The following is a 17,212-nucleotide window of genomic DNA, read 5'->3' as shown; positions in this document are numbered from 1 at the left end:
TATATATTTATAAGGAAATCAGAGTGTCGTTGGAGCCTTAGAGGTGGATTGTAACGTTAACTTATAGGTTAACGTTGTAATTCACAGAATCACAGACACAGTTCATAGACATGACAGAAAACAGAGCAGAGCAGGAAGATGTTGGCGCGTGAGGAACACCTGCGGGCGGGCTGTGCGGGCTCGTGCGGGCTGTGCGAGTTGCCTGGTCCGTGCGGCTCGTGCGGGCTCGTGCGGTTCCGGGTTCTGAAATTAGTAATCGTATTCGATTCACCTAATTTAGCGAGCTGGGCGGGTTTGAACCGGTACGATTCGGTCCAAATTTTTTACGGTTTCCGTACGAAACCGGTCCCGAATTAGCGGTTCAAAGCCGCCCATTTGACCAGCTCTAATCGGAACAAACACGATCCACGTTATTGTATATTCAAAGTTTTAACTATTTTTGTGTCTATCACAAAATTGAAACAAAATATGACAATAATTCGTTCTTAGGGTATGCAAGTTTTCATTGTTTGATCAGAAAAGTGACCTGCTACTTGTATTGGCAATTATTATATTCCATATAGTACCATGGTCTATGGACTTTGCGGATTTGGCCATACATTATACATATAACTAATTATGTACATTCACTATCCTGTGTGTGAGACTGTGAGTAGCTCCAAAAATTGAAAAAATGTGGCTTGTTCAAGTCATTTTAGTTAATTTTAGAATCGGTTAGAAATTTATATAGTACACGTTTTGAAAATCTTAAAATAAGTAGTTTATAATTTAAATTAATTAAGTGACTTATAAGTGATAAATAGATAATACTTATAAGTTACATGAATGTTTGGATAATTTTAACTTATAAGTCATAAATTTTTTTTATTAAATAAGCTAAAATAAATAATTTTTCAATTTAATTAGCTAATTCGTGAATTTTAAATTGAATTAACATTTAAAATATGTATTTTAAAACTAATGTTAATAAAAATGTGAAAATTAAAATAAGTTGAGAAAAAGTACGTAGTTACTAACATTCAACTTATCAGCTTATAAATTATAAATTCGACTTATAGATTGGGTCGACAAATACTTCTCGATATGTAATTAAGGACTTAAATCAGATAAGTAACTTATAAGTAAATGGCCAAACAGGCCCATAGATTTCTCCTAATTTCAACTGAAAGACAATTGATCAAATCAATTTATGTATCAATTTCTAAGAATTTTGATTAAAAAAGATGTGAAATTTAGTTGGCATTCACGGAACTATATATGCATCCGTTAAGAGTATCAATTCTTCAATTCAATCAATAGAATTAGTTACTATTCACGACAAATTAACTTTTTTTAGCTTTTATGCATCCGCAAATTCCATCATTCATCAATTCCTACTCATCAAATAAATTATATTAAATATAATACAAAAATATGAATAATTTAAAAGTACTATAAAAAAATCAAGGGTTTGTTACACCAACACATTAATTATAATAACTAAAAGTATATTAATTAATAAAAAATTTAACTTTCGAATTATTTCAAATATATATTAATATAAATATTTATATTATCAATTTCAAGATTTTAAATAAATATAAATTATAAATAATATATATATATATATAAAAGAACCTTGTTTTGCATGAGATTAGAGCTGTTAATTCATAAAATTAATGAAAATTTGATATATTTGTGTAGGTTCCACCAATTATGGACTTGTTGAGCATTAATTTTTGATGGCGTAAAAATGGAACCGATGCATACTATTTTCGTAAATCTATTATATATATAATAGAACAAATGAGGGGTTGGGTGAGACAATTTATTCAATATAAAATTACAAGTTTAATCCTTATCATATTTATTAATTTCGTATTTAATATTCATTAATAGCTAATATTCATTAATGCATATTAAATATTTTGTAATTAATAGCTATATATATACACACACTTACATATATATGTATACATATATTTTTTAATAATATATATCATTTAAAAAGTGATTAATTTAATTAAGAATTAGATATCTCGGATATTTATTAATATAAACATGATTAAATGACATCAAATTTTTTAGTAACATGTATCATATTAATTATGGTTTAAGTAGCTGATAAAAAAATATCACTCGCTAATTTTAGAGTACACTTGCAAAACATAATATTTTTTAAAACTGTTTGAATTTTAATACAATTATTTATGACATATTATGAGCACCAAATACTTACTTACAAAATAGATAATAATATAATCATGTTTAATCATCATGCACGTGGTATACATGAAATTTTATCGATACAACACAAAAATATTTTTTGGGCAAATCAAATTATATATTGCTACGCCGATAGTATATAGTCACATATATATGCATATGTGTTATACGAACTAACACCTCTAAAAATGTGTACTAGATTCACTTGATTGGTACAAGGAATAATTGCTTAGTCTCTCCAACAATATACTAGCAAAAAATACATACATGACAGATTCAAAACTCAATAAGTTGTAGGACTTCATATGATCACAACAAAAGCAAGGTTTTTTATGAAAGTCGAATGATATAAATACATGTTACTAAATACTTTAATATGTCAATAAATTTACATGGGGAAGATTGATGGCAGCACAGAGAATGCATTCCAAAATAAAATCCACTTGGCGAGGGGGTTCCCAAGGTATGGTGCAAATTGAATTATCAAGGAAATTATAGGAGTTTGCATCAACTAAACTATGGCAATCACATTTGTCTACCGCTTCTGTCATGACCACTAGTGATATGTCAGTCACAATCGGTGACTATTAATCTATGTTTGCAATCCTCGAACTGCTATTTTAATTATGTATAGGCTGGTGCTAAATCCGCTATTTTAATCCCCCCCCCCCCAATTTTCTAGTAAATTTAAGGCGTTGCATACGCTTTGCACTAATATTCTCCAAAGACCAAATCCTTCCATGCAGTTCTGCACGGGAAATATACAAGGACACTTTGATCACTGAAAAAAATACTAATCTGAAAATGAAGCTTATTTCAAACTTGGTACGTGGGAATAAGATGTCCCCCGACTTTAGCGCAGCTTTAAGTATACACGGAACTGGGTGTGCACAGAATTTGAATTCACAAAGCTACAAAACCATTTACATCACCGCAGATTTGACAAACAAAATTGGAACATCAACCAATAGCTAAGTTTGCATATTTCTATAGTGACCATGTTGCCGGGCAGTTTTTCCAAATTTACTAATTTTCAAATATATCTACAAGTACAAACACATATATTAATGCCAAAAGTTCCTTTACTGACATGAGCTTTCCAGGCTTCACTTCTCCGAGTATCCTAATAAGTGGTTCTCTGTTGCATTCATAGATATTGCAAGATTCTTGTAGACACAGTAATATTAGATAACAAGTGTCTTCCTTTACTATCTGCTCTCGGGAATCGATTCGTAGTTCTGGGGCAACTGCAAGATATCAAATTCAGGTTATTTTATTTTTTTTAATTTATTTGACAAAAAAATATGCAAGCACAAATATTTAAATTGGTGACAGCTAAAAGAACGTTAAATTACCAAGAATGTTGCTGTGATCATCTTCCCACAAACCATCTTCCATGAAGAGCACGCTGAGCACTTACTGCAGCTTGCGATCAAATCGCAAGTATACAAATCCTGCAGTATTCCTGTAATTGCAACAGGAAATATTATAAAAAAGAGCTGGAGCAATTTTACTTGTAATATTCATCGGTGGTAAGATTCAAAATTTGGATATAAATTTTAAAACAAAAAATACGCTAAGCTTAACTTCACTGTTCTTTTCTTGCCAAGTAACTACAGTTTATTTACTTCTGATAATGCATGGACACTTTTCTCTACATTTTTTTCCTGGTGGCGAGTCCGAAATTATATACTAATTGTAGCAAAGTTGAAAACCATATAACAAGTACTTAAGAAGTGTGCCTATATTTTTATGTTCCCCGGAAACAGCACACAAGTCATAACTCATAACTACTGTTTACCCACAAAGATAGGATACAATATGAGGGGAGCAACAAGGAAGCTTACTTGTCCACATTATATATGCTTGAGTGTGCCATATTTTTGAACTTTCTTCCTGAACGTCTTCTTTATATCCAGATCAAAATCTGGTTCTGACTGCAAAGAGTTCCATCATTACTATAAAAACCTGTGAAAGAAATACACTATGAAACATATAGGGAAATATTAAAAATTTGTTCTGTAACAACCTCTGAGTTTGGATCAAACATGTTCTTCAATAATAGACATTCACTAGGCACACCGAGAACATCAAAGAGGGAACAGTGACTGTAGGAACTGAAGACTGGGATTGACGAGGGAAGAAACTGTCGAGGCAGTGCCAAGTAGCGATTTTCTGGCTGTGATAAGCCAGGGTAACACCAGATTTCCCAATATACTTGTTACCTGCAACATTGTAAGAAACTTAATAAACAGAAATAATACTAATAATAACCTATCATGTAGATTCCACTCCAACCTTGAGGTAGTCCCACTGCATCCAACTTCTGCAAAGAATTGCACGAGAGTGTGCATTCAGACTAAAACAGAAGGAAATAAAAAGTCAGCATTGGTCGTGACTAATGGCATATGACTAACACTTAAAAAACAATACCTTATATTTTAGATTAGTGTAGAATACCTTAAAATACATACTGTATAGGGTAAGACCATAAGGCATAAACCATGATGGAACATATGAAGAATAACAAGATTGCATACCATAGTACGGAAGTTCATTGAACTTGAGAAACAACTACAAAACAAGTGATAAAACTCATACTCTTACATAAGTTGATTATTTCTCCGGTCATATTTAACAATGAAGTGACAGAAATCAAGAGACCCTAAAAAGTTCTGTATGAACAGAAGTTTATAAAACTCGTTAATAGATGATATGAGGTGTCGCATACTGAAATCATTGAACTAATAGTAATGTCCACTGTTCAGCACATGACATTTTTAAGAAATAATTGCAGCACGTGAAAACATATACACAAGCTGACAAACAAGATAATGCTTTCACATCGCACTAGTAGTGTTCGATTCATTCAAAAACATAAAGATAGAGACCCACCAAGCACGCCTCATCATCATCAAGTCGCCAGATTTCCGCACATTTTGCATGCCAGCTTGATCAGTAATTGCAGACACCTACACATGAAATAACATAAACTTACAAGAAATATAAAAGTAGAGATTGAAGATTATCCTGACCATCAACGCCCTTCAGTAACGGATATTATGTACACAAATATACATTCTAGAAGCACATTTTACTGGAAATGTTCCAGATAATTAGAAAAATTGTACATGTACATACAATAAAACATTGACCAATCTTTTAATATCAGATCGAACTTCCCCGAGGAACAAAGATCCCAAATATGCAGGTTAAGATTTCACATCCAACGATCTTATGTTAAATGTATTTTATTTAGGGGAATAGTTTTCTTAAGAAAAAAATTTTACACTTGAGACTTGAAACTGCCTTTCCAGGTCGTTGCTTTCTGGAGACAAATAACGCCATATTTAAGTCAACCAATTAGATCAATTTGCTGGATGCTTACTGCTTATCCTGATAAAAGAAAATTATCCAAGATGACACAGTTTTAGCTAGTTGCGTTTTTTTAACTTGCAGGTAAGAAATTTTTTAATATAGACCTTCCCACTTCCTCCTTTCATTTTACCAGGCATCAATCTCAACACATCTCGGGAGCCATTACTTCAAACCAGTTAAACTATTATAATTTTGTTAGCAAAAGTTAATTAAGAGCATATGCTGACAAAGAAAACTGTGTCTTCGTATTAAGGCATTTGTTTTTTTGTAGAAAAAGTCAGTTTCTGAGGAATGTTTCCGTCTTGGTATATGACACTCATCTCACAGCAACAGAAAGACATGAAATTTGAGATCCTACATATTTCCACAAACTTGAATACATGTATGTACAGAAATTTATACTGGAATCACCTTTATTGTTCGACCTGCAATTTCCAGTTGTCCATTTAAACTTTCTGCAGCTCTAGCATCTTCAAGACGTGCGAACTGCAGTAAAGCCACATAAAATCAGATCCAAATGTAAAAGACATCTCTAAATTAATAGGTAATTGTACTAGTACAGATTGCACTCTGTTCACGTAAGGACAGCTGTTAACATCTCTGATATAGTGTAATCCTAAAAACGAAACTGTTATTCTGCCTTGCAACTTGAACAACACAATGTAAAAGAATAACAGGATCCCTCCAGTCACCAAGCATGAAATCAATAATACTCACCTGAACAAAACCATAACCTTTGCAATGCCCAGTCACCTGGTCAAGAGGCAACTGCACCATTTCAACACTGCCAAATGATTCAAAAACCTGAATACAAAAAAAAATGAGATGTTTATCAAGTTATGTCCGACTGGAACAGAACAGGCAAGAAGATGAAGGTTAGAACTGCAATATGTATCTCGAAAGCAAACATATTCACAAGGAACAATGGAAATAATAAACATGTTGCTCCAGCAAGTTAAAAGGAAACTGACATATGGGATGCCAATTAAACGCCTGGGCATAGAGAACAGGAGAACACTTAGAACCATTATTCTCCACATTTAAAATTTTACAGAACTATACAAACAAAAAGTGCAGAACAATGGTTCCAAAGCTAAAACAGTTATATAAATCTTAGCCTATATAGAAATTTAGTGTATGAAGTGTGAAATTCAAATAAATATACTTAAACAAATACTAGATTTTATTATAAATTTAAAAAATTCCATTGTCCCTTAACTTTTTCGTACCAGCATCAACACAAATTACATAGTAAGTATTTGTAGGCATTTGTTAAAAGCATGTGTTACTAAGCCACTCAAACCAGTATCTAAGTAAACTTGTAAATGTTGAATGATTCTTGCACACATAGCCAATAAATTCTTGACGCCGGTATGTAATGATGTTGACATTTTCTAGTATCCTTCATTTCTTTATGTCATACAGATGTACAGAAAACCTGATTCTTTAACAAGTTTCCCAAGAAAATACAAGTATTATCATATAATTACAAATGCAATTTAATTATACATAACCATTCCCTTGGACTATCAAGAAAGGATACCCCAAGTATTCATATACATTTAATAACTTAAAAAAGGTTTGCCGGATAGGGCTCAAAACCAAAAATTGTTCTTGTGTACAACAAAAATTATAACCTAACTAGGTCAAAAAAGCAGTGCAGTATACATAAAATTGAGAGGACATGGGTAAAGACAAGGCAAAAGCTTGGGGAAATATAGGGTAACCAGTAAAAAATTTAATAAAATGGACTACATTGAATAATGAATCCCCCCCCCCCTCTTCCAGAAAACAAAATAAAAGGAAATAGAACAGATAAATTACCAGGAAGATATTCAAGTTTTGAGCTGGTACAGTTTAAAAACAACTACTGTTATCAGAAAATAAAGTTTACCATTTTTAGTTTTTAAGTAAATAAAGCATGGGTTTCGGCCGTTTCGCTCTTGGTGACAGAAAATACCCAAAACCCAATTCTAATACTTCAGGTGTATAGATTTACAAAGCTTTAGAGGTTTCTATCCCTATATCATCATAAAACACATTACTTTATACGCCAATTTCTGCTTCCCTGCCAGCTGCAGTTTATGTATTTCCTTTTCAAACTCATATCATACCTGGCGAAGTTGATCTTCTCTTATGTTGTTGTGCAAATTACCAATATACAACCTTCTAGCTCCCCCTGAATATGGAACTATTCCCCCACCCAGACCGCCAGCTGCAGATGTAGTAGACTGCACAAGATTTTTTCAGCTTCTGATGGTTTAACCATCACTGATTGACTGAGAAGTGTCTGACCAGAGAGTGCTATTGCCATGGGAACGGACATTGCATCGTAAAACTCAATATAACTGTAGAGAGACACACGGATGAACTTATTAAGATATACACTTGAAGGCTGACTTCAATAATTTCATTTCCAAATATTACAGAAATTTAAAGTTATTTAAAAAATATATATTACAGTTGATTTATCAACTTCTATTCATGTAAAACACTGTTTCCTATCAGTATTTTAAAATTTCTTTTTGGAGGGGGGATATCAAATAATTTTAAAATTCAATATAACTGTACAGAGACACACGGATGAACTTATTAAGATATACACTTGAAGGCTGACTCCAATCATTTCATTTCCAAATATTACAGAAATTTAAAGTTATTTAAAAAATATATTTACAGTTGATTTATCAACTTCTATTCATGTAAAACACTGTTTCCTATCACTATTTTAAAATTTCTTTTTGGAGGGAGGATATCAAATAATTTTGCATTTTAATGCAGACACATGGAAAAGAGTTCACAAGGAAGACCACAAACAATTCATTTTCACCTTTACTTGAAAAGTGTTCTCATTTATTTTCTTTGTATCATTCTACACCTTCTCAATTAATTCTGTCTTTTAGTTTTCTATTGATGAAAAGAGTAAAAGAAAATGGAGAACAACGGTGTTATATATATATACATTCCGCATATGCATTTCATATATAGAAATGCAAGTATCAAGCCTATGTATAGGGTAGAATGATAAGTAAATGTTTATAGAATCAAGTATCCTAATTTACTTCTACTTATCCTACTAATCACAAGGTAACAATATTAATAATTTAAAATTAATTCAAACAAATACCCAAATCAAATTTGAACTATCTTCAACACGGTCGAAGTATCTGCTATGATAAAGAACCTAGAACCAGGCAAACAAGTAAAGATTGTGAAACAATGACCTAGTCCAGTCTAGTTTATAGGATCTTTTTGCCTGCCAGGTGGTGGGTTGCTAATGAGATTTGACCTTTTAGAATACCAACACCTATCCTACTCTACTACAGCAATGGGTATTCATATTTAACCATCAAAATTACCTGCACACATTAAAATTACCCGACTCCTTTTGAAACGTCTTGAACTGCGGTCCATTAAAGGCGTACATCTCGAACCTGATACAAAAACAAACATAATTAGACGTACGAGAAATGGCCCATTCAGGCCAATTCTTAAAAAATAAAAGTTGGCGGCAGAAATTATATGTAAGGGTAGAGCTGCATCAACACAATTTCTTGCATCTCCATCATAAGCACTTAGAATGTTCCATCGAGAAAAAAAAGATGAGCTATTGTGCAGAGATAATAGATAATTTTAATTAGAACTATAACACATGATCAAACCTTCATTCTCTGAGCAATGCAAAACCAACGTATAAATAAACAGGACACGATTTAATAATTATACATTGCAATTTCATGCAGAAAAGGTGGTCTGTACCGATTGTCTGAATTTTAAACTTTAATACCTTGAAGTTACTATAAACACATATTACTATATTAGTCATTAATCATTAGTAAGCTTAACTTTTATTTCTTATCATGTAACTTTACATACTCTAGGCCTATATATTTATATATTAATTACTATATTACATCATTTTTATGTGATTACATACTCATTACATAATGAGAATACCATTGTTGTTAAGGAGGCGACTAGGCTGCAAAAAATGGATAGGCATTCGACCTGCCTTAGTTTTTAGGGGTTAGGCGACACCTAGGTCCGACTAAGTCCGCCTAATTCCGTCTTACTTTCGGCTAGTATCAGTTCAACCCAGCCCAATATATTTTGACTCGATCCATCCATATCTGAGTTATAAAGAATATATATTGTGTTGTAAACATTATGTGCATCAAAACTCACCCGTAAAACCTCATCTACAACAATCTAATAAGAAAAAAGGAGAACTAATCATCTACTGCCAAAGAATTGCTTCAAAATTATTCTATTAAGTTATTATTCTTTAAATCTTTACAAACACACACACGCACTGATGCACATAAACATATCATATGCATGTGTCTGTAATTTGCTTACAATAATTCAGTAATATAACTATAGTTATTCTATCGTATAATAACATCTAGGTATATGTAAATGATAAAGGGCCAATATATATAGCTAAAAGTGTAATCTGTCTAATGGTCGCCTAGGGAGCGCCTAACCGCCTAGGCGGTGTACTCTCACCTAGCATCGCCTTTACGCCATGACAATTATGGAAAATGCTCATAATAGTATTAAATGTATAGCTGCTACATATTAATTTGCAGACTATACTTACATTTCATCACCTCCAAAAATTTGCATTAAATTGTAACTACTATAATTACAAATAGGTATTGCTATGATATGCAATACAACATTGATACACTAACACTACATTGCGATCTATATTTTCTATTAAAAATAGTTTATCGTCTTTATGCACATTCAAGGACCATGTATTTCCATTCTTGATGTTTGTTTCTCCCAATCTATGTTGTAAAATAATAAATTCCTAAATCCTCATGATTTTCTTCCTTTTTTACCCACAACAATCAGATGTGATGCATATCATTTGTTTTGTATAATTAACGCTCACATATAATTAAACTAATTACTAGAACAATAAATCTTTTCTCTTTCAATTTTTTAGATCAATCTGTGTTACCAAAATTTTTAATCTTGTTACTTTTTATAGACTGTTACGCTGATTTCTTAGTTTTTATATTGTGTCAAATAAAAGCAATTTTTATGTTTTTGTGATCTTGGAATGTAATGATGACTTTCTAAGTTTAAAACATTTTTCTGCAGAAAAAACCAAGTTCTTATAGTTATTTTGATGACTTGAACTTACAAAACACCCCACATAATTAGAACACTACTGGGTCAAAGGTCGCCTGGTACTTCTTTCATATATTACAGTTGTTGTTTGAAGCCATGAGAGCGAGTGGACACTTAACATTTCGCCAAGCAAAACTTGTAATTAACTTAAATAGATGATCTTTTCATTTTAAAACTCCTTAGTTTTTTTGAAAGAAAAGAAGATATGTAAATAAACATTTATAATGAAGCAGGGTCCTTTTACAATTTCATCACTCGAGTAACTATGTTTCGATCTTCGGAAATGATTCTACACACATAAACTACCTAAATTTATTTTACTAAAATACAAAGGAAATTAGATTGAACAGGAATTTTTATTTTTATTTTGCTAAATTGAACAGGAAATTGTTTACAATTGAGTAAATCATTTATTACAAAACATATACAATATGTTTGCTGAAAGGAAAGAAAGTAACCTTTCCAGCTCTGGAAAAGAACTCATAGACATCCCTCTCATCTGCCTTCAGACATATCTTCGATTTTGAGCAAGATAAATTAGAGTCAGCACACATTAATAAGTAAACCACTAAAGACACTCAATAAGCATTAAGTAGTTACCTGATAAGCAAATACTGTTCGCTGGTCCCGTTCGGGATCAACCTCTGGTTCAACAACTTCTTCCCTTTTCTCTTTATGTTTCCTACAGTTCAAATTGCAAATACACCCATTTATCCTAGCTTGACTAGAAGTATTCAGCATAAACTAAGCATGAAACTGAAACAAGAGAACTACATCTCAAAATATTTACTGTATTATCCAGGTGAACAATAAACTATTAATTTTTCTGTCCCCTAAATAGATACATGTACAATAATCAATGGAAATACAATCAGATAAATCTCGAAAGGCAACTATATCTTTAATATGGGTGTAAGAGCATGACAGCATTTTTCTGTCCTGCAAATATGGGTTAGTTGGAAAAATAGAGGCGTGACGCAGCAACTCAATTAGAAGCATCTCTTTGAAAGTAACAAGGAACAACATGGAGACCAAAGTAACATTTATCCACTGGGGATGACTATTTCCAGCAGGTAAAATGCTAAACTAAGGATTTTCCATTGTATCATCGGCCTAGTAGTACTGATAATAAACAATATTAACAAAGTCACAAAAATAAAAGTAGTGGACTAAGATTAGCCTGGGACCTTAAAAATGTCCACAACCAGTTCACCAATTCTGTCCAAGTTAAAATAAATAAAAGGGTTCAGCATTTGTGCTCAAGGTATATCAATTTGTTATTTCACCCCGGGAAAGAAAGAATGTTGGTAGTAAAACAACTATTGCTTATAGAATCCTAAACTAATATCCTATGACATCTTGAAGATTGAAGCACGAAATACTTTGAAATATAAAACCTACTTCAACTTTTTAGATTTATGATGATTACGTTAATTTATTTTAAATATATCAAATTGATAAATTCTGTTTGACAGCCTAGAGAAAAAGAAACAGTAAAGCTTAAACAGTATGAAGGTGGAACCAGGTGCTAAAATTATAGGGGTTCCCACAATGGGAGAAAGCACAAAAGTTACTCCAATGTCCAAAGGCCATATTAGACAACAGATTACAGCATTATGTCGTATCTCACTGATTTGTTGCAATAAAAATCCACACAAAACTCAATGATGAATTTTTCATTAAAAAAAAATTGGTAATTTTTTGTGTGATATATATAGGGGTACATCATCGTGAGATGCTCAGACATATGTACTAATTAATAACAAAATTCCTGGTGCAAAAGAAATATAATCTTGTAGTCAACTGAACACTGAATTTCCACAAGCAAAGCTTCTGTAAATCAGAGCCAAAACTCCCTCACCAGCATTTCTGCAACAGAATAAATAGTATTAAGAAACTATGCTGAGAGGGAGAGGATAAAAAAAATCATAGCAGGACATCCCCACACCAATATGACCCCTCAAAAACGCAAACCCAGTCTTGCAACACAAGCTGTTTAGTTGATTCCATGGAGTCTATGAAGGATTATTTAAGCCCGTGACCTGAGTTCCTGTGCCTAGCTAAAAGCCAGGACGGCCATCTGAGGATTGCTCTAGTGCATCTGCGATTTTTCCACAATCTAACGTTCAATATTCGTTATCTTTTGAACTATTAAAAGTAACTAGATAAAGTAGAAAATCCAAGTACGGCAGTATAGTAACTGCTAAGCAATCTTACCACAAAGAGGCCACAAAATCGAAAAGGGAAAATATCACAAAAATAAATACATAAATAACACTGGTAACTTGGATGTCCTTAAATGTACAGATACATCCGATTGACAAATCCAACCATAAGCTTGAAATCAAGCAATTGAGCTTTAGGTCTAAATATACTGTGACAAATAGTTCAGACTTAATAATTATATTCAGAAAATAATGCACATAATTCGGTTCAAATAACCTATAGGAAGAATTTCATTTCTAGAATTAGTAATACAGGGGAAATTTATTATGCTGTGAAGTCAACAGAGACCGACTTAAAGCGGGTAACAAATAGTTATATTGCAGCAACATCTTGGAAGATATAACAGAGTAATCATATAGCCAGTGAAGATTTTAACAGCAAAACTTAAGTCCTCTGATTAGTGGACAGTGCTTCCTAATTCCTAGTATAAAAAACTGGCTTGTAAAAAATAATGAACATAAAAAACAAAAAAACAAAGCCCAAGTCTACATCCATTTTATAAAGGATGGTCATAAAAAACACAAGAACAAAAGAGGATGGTGCAGGTTAATAAAGTTAACAAGACAACCTGCAGAGTTGTTGACATTTTAGACTGTACCGGATCTAGTGTACCACAATATCACTCTTACGTAAAACACAATTACACCAAAAAAAAACATACTTAGAGACGCCAGTCTTAGAAGTTAGAAACTATACTACCCAATTAAAATAATTAAGCAAGGCCGACATATAAAACCCTAACAATATACATTTTGTATAATGGTTCAAATGTTACGCCTAAACTTAATGTTTGGTGGTAAAAGCATTTCAACTATTCTAAGGATTTCCACAAAAAATTAAAATTAAATTGTTACTTAAGAAGGTTTGAAATTTGAACTTGTCAAGCATATTAAGCACTTACCAAGTGAACCAAAACACCTGATAGTGGAATAAAATAAAGCATTTCTAATATGGGAATCAATAAAAGGAGCCACAGCCCCTCGTCCCTTAATGTAATTCCACCAGCACCCCTCCAGGGTAACACTATACTATTCCCTAAAAACAACATAAATTCATTTCCAGATTTTGCAATTAGAATATTTGTTATCGATTAACATTCACAACTCAGAAATATAGAAATAATATTTAAACTACTTTCAAATTTGAAAAAGTAAATAGAAACATGGAGAAAAATGATATGGTATTATTACCTAATCTCAGGATCTGGTTCTTTTAATTTCTTCTCCATTTCTCTTTCTCTTAATTCCCTGTCTCGACTCCTCTCTCTCTTCTGATCCTTCTCTCTATCTGGCTCATCCTTTTCTCTTTCCAGGCGGCTTTTACTCCGTTGAGACCGCTCTCTCCCACTACCCTTGTCTTTCTCTTCATCATCTTCCCTTTCACGCACTCTCTTCTCCTCTTTATCTACTTCTCTCACTCTTCCCCGGTCCCTGTCCCTGTGTCTGTCTTTGTCCTTCCCATTTCTCTCCTCCTTTTCCGTATCTTTTTCCCTATCTTTATGTTCACGACTACTTTTCTTTCTTCTCTCACTTCTCTCTACATCTCTTGAAGACGAACGATAGCGTGAGGATCGCTTCTCCCTGTCACCGTCATCCCTCTCCTTGTCACGATCACCCCTCTCCCTGTCCCGATGACCCCTCGCTTTGTCACGATCACCCTTCTCCTCCCCAGTCTTTGTCCGCTTCGAACGATGACTTGTATCACTATCATTCTTCTCACTTTTGTGCTTCGAACCACGCCTACCGTCTCCCCCTCCTCCACGCCTACCGTCTCCCCCTCCAGACTTAACAGTTTCTTCATCGCCATTCACTTCCTCTTTCAGATTTACAGGTTCTAAAGTTTCCACAGTCTTCTCTAAGTACTCGTACTCATCAAAATCCATCTACGAAATTCCAAAAACATCCAATTCTATTAAACTGAAAAAACCAAAGTTTTCTAAAATATTAAACAACACAAACACTCAGATTCTACTCTACATACCCCAACACATTCATACGTATAAACAAAAACACTCAACGATACACACATATACCGAAATGAGAAACGCAACAATTCAGTAAATACGAAATCGGAAAAGAGTAACTACATATAATTTGAGGCCAGGACAATGCTCTAGTAAGTAACCAGAACTAAATTCAATTACAGGAAACACTACACACACGTTACTTGCAACAGCTGTCCTGAGAATTGTTAATTTAAATTTGGAAAACCTAATTTAGCCGAGCAATTCATAGATACATACATACAGTGGATAAATTAGTAATGTAAATGTAAAGACATGTATGTAATTAATTTACAAATCGATGACAACAAAACTATTACCTGAGAGAAAGTGATTGAAAACCAAGAGCCTCGAATAAAGTGAGTCAATAAACGAGTTTAGCGGGTGTTCCAACCTCGAAACAAATTGAATCAAATGGAGTGGTTCACTTTCTTATATTTGAGCCGCCAGTTTGGGCCTTGAACCTTTTTAATAGCCCTCCAGGCCAGGCCTTTTTTAATAACGGGCTTGGACTTTTATTTTAAATATGTATGTATTGGATTGGTTGACTTGGCACATTTAAAAACGTATTTTCATTGCAAAATCACACTTTAAAGTTTTATATGAAATAGAAAACTACAAATTGGTTATGTAACTTGATAAAATTAAGAATTAAATTTTCCATGTTAATTGAATGTAATTAATAATTAATAAAATTAATAATTGGATGTAATCTTTGGTACATCCTATTTTCAAAGGAAATTGGATAGTATTTCTAAATTGATGACAAAAAATTTCACATATCATGTTATTGGATTGGCCATGAGGCAATGGATCCACGTACATTCGTATTGGCATCAACAATTAAAATATTACATACTATTATTTCAACGACACGGCAATTTTATGATAATTTCTAGAATGTTTTGTTATCTTTTAATTTTACTTAAAAAAAATAAAGATATCCATGCAGTCCAAATATTTGACAATAGTAATGTCTCAAAACTTTAAAAAAGTCAAAGTGTGATGTTGTATGAGATATGATGCATGCAGGTTAAGTAAATATATAATTCACCTCCGAATCTGTCGAATTTTTCAATGAAAAAGAAAGCTTGATTGTTAGTTTAGCTCTTAACTGGGACAGCAGATTCTTTGTTTGACCTGACTACTTGCTTGTGGAGTATATATATTGATGATTTTTTTATCATAACCTCACTTATCATCAGTAGTTGTATTGTCAACAAATTACAAGCCACGGAACCTAGCTGCCTTTACCCATGCCTACTCCCAGCTTTAAAAGGGGAGAAATTATGTAAAATAGTTTTATTTTTCCTGATAATTATGCTTCGAAATATTTTTAAAAAAAATGATAATAAATACAAATTTGACACTAAAAACTTGCGAGAACTTAGATGACATATGATCATGAAAATGAGAAGAAAGATATCAAACCAACTGACAAATTCTTTTTGTCATATATTAACAAAGTTAATTACATTAAAATATTATAATTATGTTAATATAATAATATTCTACATACCTTTATCCATAGATACCACCTGTGGTGTATGTATGTGAATGTCCCAGTAAATAAATAAAATATATCCATGAAATCGGTTCCTATACAGGCAGGCTTTAACTGGTACATGGTTTTTCTTCTTCATGCATATTATGTATCAAATATTCAAATATTTCACCATCAACTGCAATAAGACAATATAAATTTTCAAAGTAGACCCTCCAACAGTCCCAAAGAAAGGGGAGAATAGATGGTTCTAATTTCAGTTCAATGCATGGGCAATCGTCCTACTTCATAAAATACATATATAAATTTACATATAATGACGAAGCTGCTATATATAAGAAGCGAGATTATGTAGTACAATCTTATATTGTTTGTCAAAACTAAATTAAATAAATATGTGGGTCGAGTGGAGTCTCGCATTCTGCATTATTGCATTATTGCAACAGCCAGCTAGAATAAATGCAATATTGAAGAAAAATTAAGAAACAGGAACCCACTGCAGGCTTCAGGTTGAAAAACATTATCCGTCAAACTTGAACCATCGGTGGTTAAGATGTAGCAGTCATTCCCATGCACTCATTATCGAGTAGTTGCTATCTAGCTGTACGTGCATCCCTGTGTTTACATATATGTACAACCAGGATTTATAAGTTTCTGACAATTAACACCTCTCTAACATTCACTGTTTTTTTTAATTCAGGACATTGATCCGATAATATACGAAAATATATAACACCATAATGAATTTCAAA

At 32.7% G+C, this 17,212-nt stretch overlaps 1 pseudogene; it reads right to left on the bottom strand.

The window, feature by feature from the left end:
• Window positions 1-4,125: 4,125 nt before the first annotated feature.
• LOC141674463 (uncharacterized) lies at window positions 4,126-15,376 on the bottom strand (annotated as a pseudogene).
• Between the last annotated feature and the right edge of the window lie 1,836 nt (window positions 15,377-17,212).

The sequence above is a fragment of the Apium graveolens genome, chromosome 7, assembly GCF_009905375.1.
Source record: "Apium graveolens cultivar Ventura chromosome 7, ASM990537v1, whole genome shotgun sequence".
Classification (NCBI taxonomy): domain Eukaryota; kingdom Viridiplantae; phylum Streptophyta; class Magnoliopsida; order Apiales; family Apiaceae; genus Apium; species Apium graveolens.
Note: the sequence above shows the minus strand (reverse complement) of the source record. Positions and strands in the feature narration are given on the sequence as shown.